The sequence below is a fragment of the Enoplosus armatus genome, chromosome 16 (genome assembly GCF_043641665.1).
Source record: "Enoplosus armatus isolate fEnoArm2 chromosome 16, fEnoArm2.hap1, whole genome shotgun sequence".
Taxonomy (NCBI): Eukaryota; Metazoa; Chordata; class Actinopteri; order Centrarchiformes; family Enoplosidae; genus Enoplosus; species Enoplosus armatus.
Genome location: NC_092195.1, coordinates 21,979,840 through 21,988,773, shown reverse-complemented (window position 1 = coordinate 21,988,773; position 8,934 = coordinate 21,979,840).

Here is an 8,934-nt window from a genome sequence, read left to right as displayed (position 1 = left end):
CTAATTACATGTCACTCTTAAATAATGAAATATGTGTCTTTGCTGCTAACATGAACCTTCGTCATTGTGACACCAAATCAACACTTTTTCTAAACCTTGCCGAATATGAACACATTTTCTACTAAACCAACCATAAAATGCCAAACATGTCAAATTCATCAATATTTAATATAAAGGTCCGAAACTCTTCCACTCAAGAACATTTCAGGAAAATAAAAGACAGGAGAAAAATAATGATTTTAAATCAACAAATATGAGATGACAGAACGAGCCGACAACACAAAGAGTCTGACGATGCGTTCACTGCCAACTTTCACTACCCGTCAGTCACATGTTTGATTCCAGCTCGTCGTGTTGATCATCAGAGCTTATTTTCTTCATTTATCACAAAAACCTGTATGCAGAACTTACATTTATATGGAAGCCCGAACCTGCCAAGAAGATTAACAAAAGCCATGAAATGACAAAAATAAAAATACTCATTCTGACTTACTGTCTCATGATTTTGTACTAAGTCATTTATTATTAAATAAATAAATAATAAGAATTATTATTTAGACTCACTATCTTTTATTTACGACTCGGTATCTGATAACTTTGACCTAATTTGTCAAACATTTGTCTTTTCTCATATTTATGACTTAATATCTCATATTTTGACTTTCTAAGTCCTAATTTGGGACACAAAGTCATAAATACAAAAAACAAGGTAAAAATGAGTTATTAGAACTATGAGATATTAAGTCATATGAAATAAATCAACATTCTAAATTACACAGACAAAACATAGTCATAAATATGAGATGAAAAGTCAAATGTTTGACTTATTTTTTCATATTTATGACTAATAATTTTGTGTGTGTATGTATATGTCAGGGTTTTGACTTATTTAAAAATTTTGATTTATTAATTTGTATTTATGACTCATCATTTTGACATAATAAGTCAAATGTTTATCTCATGTTTATGACTCATTGCCTCAGAATTATGACTTAATATTTTTTGACTTTCTATCTCATAATTATGATTTACCATGAGTACTAATTTTTGGCGTTCCTAACTCCTCCTAGCTTTTCTTTCTGGGCGTTAATGGGCCTCCGTACCTTTAACGTCAGCTGTGAGAAGAGACTGGAGGAGTAAAAATCTTCTGGTTGGACCCAGAAACACGTCATGACTTCATGACTGTTGCTGTTGGGACTTAAAAACTGAACTAAAAGCACATTTTGGACTAAAACCGTGTCGTAACTGCTGATGAACAGATGTTTAATGAATTGTTTCAATCTGGAAATGTAAAGAGTTTTCCTCTTCGAACCAACAAAAACCAGGACAGTTTTTTGACTTCGAAGTGCTCCGAATAAAAAAACTTAAAGTCCCGGAAGATTCAGGAACCCAGTGTCCTGATTTAAAACGACTTATTTAAAGCCATGTTGAATAAAACAGTTAACGTCTTAAACTGAGTAATAAAAGTCTTCTCTAATCAGATGTTGTTGCTGATCGAGTTCAGAGACCCGTGAAGAACATTTAGCACTTAAAACTTTCCCATCATGCCTCTCTGAGTGTTCGGGGCGTGGCCGGTACTTCCTGTTGTCGTCCGGTGTTTCCAAAAGTTTATTTCTTTGGTGTGTTTGCTGTCGGACTGTCGGACGCTGCCAGGCTCTCTGTGTAAGCTTTGTATTTAATTTGTCATGATGTCAAATTATCAGTAAAAACAAAACCCAACTCTCTCGGTGTCGACTCCTTTATTTGTTTGTGGTGAAGATTATTGAGTTTTTTCTTTTGTGGTCTCATCACTTGATTTTACGTCTTTGTATGGAAGCCCACCAGAAGATGATAAAATGTTCAAAATGACAAAAACTTAACTCATGTTTTACCTCAGTTATGATGTCACGATTTTCAAAATCATAACTTTTGATTGAAAAAATGAGTATAATTGTTTTTCTGACAGAATTTCAATTTACACATTGTAAGTCATAATTTTTAATTGATATCTAATCATTTTTTGATTTGGTATTTAAACACGTTAAAAGTAGTAGTGTCAATTTATACTTAGCTATAATTATGTCACATTAGTTGGTAATTTTAATTCCGAATAATGTTCTCTTAGTAAGTCACTAAGTCAACAACGAATCACCCTATAGTTTATATTTGTCATAATATTGACTTGGTGCCTGATAACTGATACTAAAAAGTCAATGTTGTACTATTGTAATGTATAATGTTAATAAAAGTTTTAATGAAAAAGTCACATTAAGTCTTGACTGAGAAGCATCATAATTTTGACTATCATTAGCATTTTTTCTTATTTGGACAGATATAATATTTTTACAAAATTCATAAATAATTCCTCACTAAATGGCTTTTCCGTGCTTGTGGTTAAAAACAAATGGTGTCAGTCCTTCCTGCTGATACCTGTATGACACCTGCAGTGACCTGAAGTCTTTGTTCTATCAACAGAACGATGTTGCCAGCGCGTTCGCACACCTGAGGAGAGAGGAAGACCACAGGAGGCCATGTTATGTGTCATTTAGATATTAAACCTTTTCATGTATGTGTGTATATATAGTCATTTTATGTAATTTTATTTAGGGATGGGTACTGAAACCCGGTATTAAAATCTGAAATTATAATCTCTGACGTTACACACGTCGAGCTGTTCACGGTGGCGGCTGCATCACCATGTCACCAAACTGATCTAATAACTGCACCCCGACTAAAAACAAAGTCAAGCACACATAAGAGACACGTGTCAGGTTTATTGAATGAGCCTCCATGCAGCTCAGAGAGGACATGTGACACACGATGTGTCCTGATTGAAAACTTCAGCAGACACACAAACAACACACAGGTTTGATATCTGAGGTGTGAACAGACGGAGACTTTTCTGCTTCTCCCTTAAAGGAGCAGATTTACATTCAGAGTCTGGTACGAGGAGGAGGAGGAGGAGCAGACATGTTTATGAAGTTAAGAGACACTTGTTGATCTTCACTTACTAATTAATTACCTATTAAAGGCCAAATCAGCTGCAATTTATAAATTACAGTTGGATGGAGAGAGCTTCTCAGACCTGTGACACATCAAACAAGGTCTGGTACAATTTGTGTTTTTTGTTGTTTTTCTGTGAGCAGTAGAAATGTACTAGATTGACCAAAGAAAACTAATTGGACACATCTTGTAATTAAATACAAAGATTTTATAATTAAGTCAAATGATCTTTTAATTACAAGATCCATATCTCATACCAATATTAGTCAAAATATTTCACAACTACAAGATTCCTATCGCAACTGATTGAAAATATCTAATAATTATCAGGAAATCTCTCATAATTAATCAAAAATTACACTTTCATTAATACAGATGTGTCCTGGTCCTCGAGGTCTTGGACCTCCACCTGGACCTCCACCTGGACAATGAATTGAGTTCCTTCTTAAAAGGGAATAAAATACCTCCACCTGTGTCGTCCAGGTGATTTTAAGACTTTTCCTGCTCAAACTTTTTCCAAATTACTGCATTGCATGTCTTTTTCCTCCATCAGAGAGAAATGAATTGTTCATCAGCTCCTCCTCGCCATGAAGCTTCCTCTTGTGTCGTGTGAGATGAAGCGGTTTGTAAAGAAACACTGAAATCCAAAGTGTTTTCCTGTTGGTTTTTCTTCACACAGTGAAAAATAAAGCCATCACTTTGTCTCCCCAAGTAGCCCCTTGTTGTTCCGCTTGAATTCAATAGAAACTCACAAGATGCCTCCATAAAATCAAAATAAAGATGGAGGAGCCCCCATGCTGCTTTAATGGATTTAGTGTTACATGTTTAGTACCAACTGAAGTTAAAAACATCAAGGAATCCTTTACAAATGACAGAAAACATTTTCATTCAGGATAAATGCACTTTAAGAGTTTTTCACATTGAATTTCTTGAATGTGTTTGAGCTGATGGAAGGAAGAAAGAAGGCAATGAAAGGTTTTTAGTAGCAGGGACGAGTTTTCGACAGCAGTGTTTTCCTCTCTAGATTCACCAGACTTCACTCAGAAAAAGAACGATTGTAGAGGGTATTAAGTTCTATTTTTGCCTTTATTTAATGGCTAATGTTAGGAAACAACAAAGTAATACTTCTGACATTTTAAATGTACGCTGTTTCACTTAATTTTAGTAATCATAATTGTTTCTATGATCAATATGTGACTACAATCATTTAAATATAAAGAAATATTTTTCTTGTTCAGACTGAAGTAGGAGAGGAAGACATTTAAGTATTAAAACACGTCCCTGAAGCGGTCAAACGGCTAATATAAAAGCACTTCTCAGGTCCGAGACCCTTCGTCCCTCCTGTTGCATTGATAAGAGTTTGTACCTTCTGTACGTATCAAGGCATCTATTTTTCTCACAGGAAAACTAACATCACTTCATTTACATACATACATATTCACAAATGAAAGAACAAGAAAGAGTATTTGCTATTTAAGTTGCTTATCTGGTAAACTTTAGTCACAGCTGCATCTTTGTAAAGCGCGGTAGCGTAAAAAGTAGCAGGCTAACGGTTAGCAGACGGTAACATGAGGCTGCTTTTACAATAACAGATCTGTGCTTCTCCTTCAATAGTGGTCAAAACACACAAAAAACTCAAACAACTGTACAGATGTTAATCATACGACAGTAACCCCAAATATTGGCTTTATTCCAGGGACAAGCTTTTATAGTATCTTTACTATAATTTAGTCTATTAGTATAATAGTATAACTTCCCCCCCGGGGATCAATAAAGTATTTCTGATTCTGATTACAATTATATGCTTAGTTTATAAAATGTAAATTTCCACCAGGCTGCAAACACAAAACAGCTGGTTATGTGATCGCCACCTGATCGTTCCTCCTGTAGCAGTTAATGATGCATTAATATACAAGAAAAGAAAAGAAAATTGGGATTAAAAAGAAAAATAAGCAAAAAGTTAAACTCAAATTATGATACAAAAAATGTTTCTTAAAATAATTTGTACAACCTGAACTTTTAGTTGGCTAACTAGCTTATTACAGTCTGTTCAGGTTTGTCACTAACTAGCTAGCTTGTCACTGCTCTTCTTTGTTAGCTACAAGCTAACTGATTGATAGAAAAAAACGGATTGTTCCTCTTGATGACACATTGATTTCTAACATTACTACTACACAATCCATAAATATAAAAATTAAAACTTACATTAAAACTAAAATGATGCTCAACAGACAACAAAATAAGCTTGCTATGATTTTAGCTTAGTCATTGTCAAGCTAATGGCTAACAAGAAACAGCTGGGAATATTGATTAAAAAAGTCTGTAGCTGTGAATCCAGTCTGCATGTGATGACAAATAGATGAAATAATATATTTTATCACTACAATGAGGTAGCTAGTAACGTTAGGTAGCATCAACTAAAGGGTGTCTCACAGGGTTTTACAGAGGAGACCGACCACCTGGTTTGAAATGGACTCACTCGACTAACATTATCTAAAAAGAAAATACACTTTTGAAATAAAACATGAACTTTCTTTCAGGGGGAAAAGGAGCTATTTAAACAAAAAAGGACATATTTAAGAGAGAAGTTGTTATAATAAAAATTCCATGACCACTATTGTCTGTTAACTGTTAGCATGACAATGGCTTAGCTAACATGCTTGCTAGTATGTTGCGATTTACCCTCCAGTCTAATGTAATGTTCTTGTGTTTGAAAGGAAGCAGGCTAGTTAGCTAGCTAGCAATCTTAATTCATTTTTGGTCATTCCTCTACTATTAATACATCTGTAGTTATAAACTTTTAAGTGGAGTCCGGAGCATTGACTAGCTAATTGCTTCCATGCTTGCTAATTAGCCTCTGCTCTTTTACCTCATGTTTGTAACTGGAGTTATATTTAGAGGAGTGGAACAAGCAGGTAGCTACAGACCTGAACACAATGTTTTCTAGCTAACAAGCTAACAGTTCTGGTAGTACTAGCTACTGTCTACTAGATTTGTTAGTTTTAGAGGATTTAAAATCTTAGTAGACTAGCTGAGTATTTTAAGAAATACTTAATTTCACTCACTTCTCGAAGACAAAAATGCAGTATTTTTATGTACAAACAATACGTTCATACACACGTGTGACACACTGGAATAAAGCCATTGAAAGTGTTACCAGCATTAGTTACATCATTATAAGTGTGTCCGTAAATACAAGAACACATCTGTCTGAGAAACATTTGTTTTAGTGGACTGTTGTTAAAAAAAAAAACCCATTCACATATTCAGGAAACTGATCGTCACCGATCTCCTCATGAAGAAAAATAAACTTTCTGTCAAACACAGAAATAAAGTCACTCGCTCTGATCAGCAGAGGCGCCTCTCCTGATTGGCCGGAGTTAATCACAGGAATGTATCTCGATCAGCCAATCAGGCAGGAAGAGCGTCGAGCGTTAAATATGCAAATATATCGTTAACAGACACATAACTGTAACACATTAATTCAGTTCAGAGTTATACACAGATGTACAGTTAGTGGAACATGGATGATGAGGTTCTTGCATAAAAATGTTGCAAACGAATCGTTTCATCGCTCGGTGGCCATTTTGGCTCAAAAAGGACAGGAAGCCATTCAAGTAAGGTGGAGTGTCGGGAAAAGACCGCAGGTATCGGTTACTCTGCATTCGTGTAAATGTTCCTCTTTAATTCAACACTGTAGAGTTTTGTTATCGTTAGCATCTTTACCATGTTGTGGACTGAGTGTGTTGACAGAAACTCATCAAAAAATTGCAAATAATTACTTCTGAAATTCACCACAGACCCTTCTTACACTGAAAACAGGAAATTAAAATTCAATGACAAACATGCAGATTAAATACAGTGATGAGTTGACATGTTGAATTTTAATTGGTTATTTTTCACCAGACACTTGTTTTACGTTTGCATAAAGTTTCTAGTTCCTGAAAATTGTTAAAAGGTCTTAAAGCACTGCACAATAAATCTTATTAAAATATTGATTTATGGGTCTGTTAAATCTCAATTTTGCATGAAAACAATGCTGCCGATAAATTCAAAAATCACTTGAAAAAACAAGCATTGCTCTTGTACTACAAACAGAGGCACGGTTTGTTTTTGGATTCAAAAACGACGCTACACTAAAGCTAATGTTAGCATGTTAACACTTTTGTTAGCAACTATTGGACGTTATCATGCCGATGTTGGCTGGAATTAAAACAACGAAAAAGTGAAATTTATGTTTATATCTGTACAAGTTTAAAAAAAAAAAGTCAGACAATTGTTGACAAACACTTTAGTATACCAACGTTTGCATACATGCTCACATTAATCTTGAAGTAGAGCTGATGCCAACAGGGATTCAGTCACTGGTCTCTTGTCATGAACGTGACACCTCATGATGGAGCTACATGAACAGGATCGGTCATGAATGTCTGAATCAAATTTAATGGCAATCCATCCGATAGCGTCTAAATATTTCACTTCCTCAGAGCCACGTTGCAAACTTTTTTTAAATTTGCAAAAAAACATATAGAACGCTGGAATTAACTTCCAGGATGAACGTTTTTTAGATGCAGTTGTGATGAATGTCTGGTGAAAACAAACAAGTAAAACTCGACACATCAGGGAATTCTGTTGAAGATAAACTGGTCTCAGACACCATTTCAAACTAAAGAGTGATAGTATATTCAGTCTCTTTTCTTTCTTTCTAAACCGTTCAGTCTTTTCTCTGAACATCCAGAGAGCAAAGAAAACTCTTTCTCCACAGTGTTTTTTCTCACTGTTCAGTTCTTTAAGAACAACCAAACATACAGCGAACCGAGCGGCATGACTTTCTTCCTTCATTATGAGAAGCTGCAGACTTCCTGCTGGTGTTTGTTGTGTTGTAGAATTGGATCGACATTTTGGATTTTGAATTTTACTCAAATATTTGTGATATGAAGAATCAGCTGAAGGAGCTGCTGTCAAAACTGAAATCACATTCATTGCGGTTTGTGGAGTTTTAACCTCCTAAGACCCAAGTTCTATCTTAATTTCTCTTTGCTATCTTGGCTTATTGGGACCTGATAAGTATAAAAACTAAGCATCATCTGTTGACATGATGTAGTTCCACATACGGGGACAATTTTGAATTTCCATATAAGCAGAATTAAGTTTTATGGTATAACCCAAAATGTGATGTCCACGCATGTGGATGCCAGGTCTTAGGAGGTGAGAAGTTCAATGTTCTACGTGAAACTCGAACGTGAGGAAAAGCTCTACTATCATTATTCTGACATTTTATCGACCAAATCATTAATCAAATGCTCGTCATGAGTTCCCAGAAACTGACGTGATGGCTTCAAATATTTTTGTCTGATCAGCAGCTGAAAATTCAAATCAATTGATGTGGTTTTGTGAACCTTGCAAAGTTGAACTCAATAAACGACTAAACTCATTTATCAGAAGTCAAATTAAAATTTCTGTCCTTCAAAACCGATCCAAACACTACAAACTCTCAGCTTCAATGAAGCGTTCAGTGTTTCCTCTGCAGTTTTCTGTTATCTGAACACTCGAGTCAACAGCAGCTGAGATCCGGTGTGCTGGTTCAGAGTAAAATCCAGTAGAATCCAATAGAATCTAATGATGATCTAATGTGTTTCTCTGACAGGGAGAATTTGTCTCAGGCTGTAAATATCGACCTGGAAAAGTCCCAGACACTGTACTTTCCCAGCTGCCCATGAATGCAGCAAAAGTTCACCTAAAATCTGATCAGCTGATCCTCAGATTCAAAACAAATCTGTTCAAACTTCAGAGACAGAGTGATGAACGCAGAGCGGAGGTTAATGAGTAAATCCCTTCAGAAACAAACGTTTAAAATCTCCAGCGACGTTCAAAGAGTCTGAATCCAAATACCAGCAGCTGCTAAAAGTTTCCACACGAGTGTCTGCAGGAGGTGTTGCTGCGTCTCCGTGC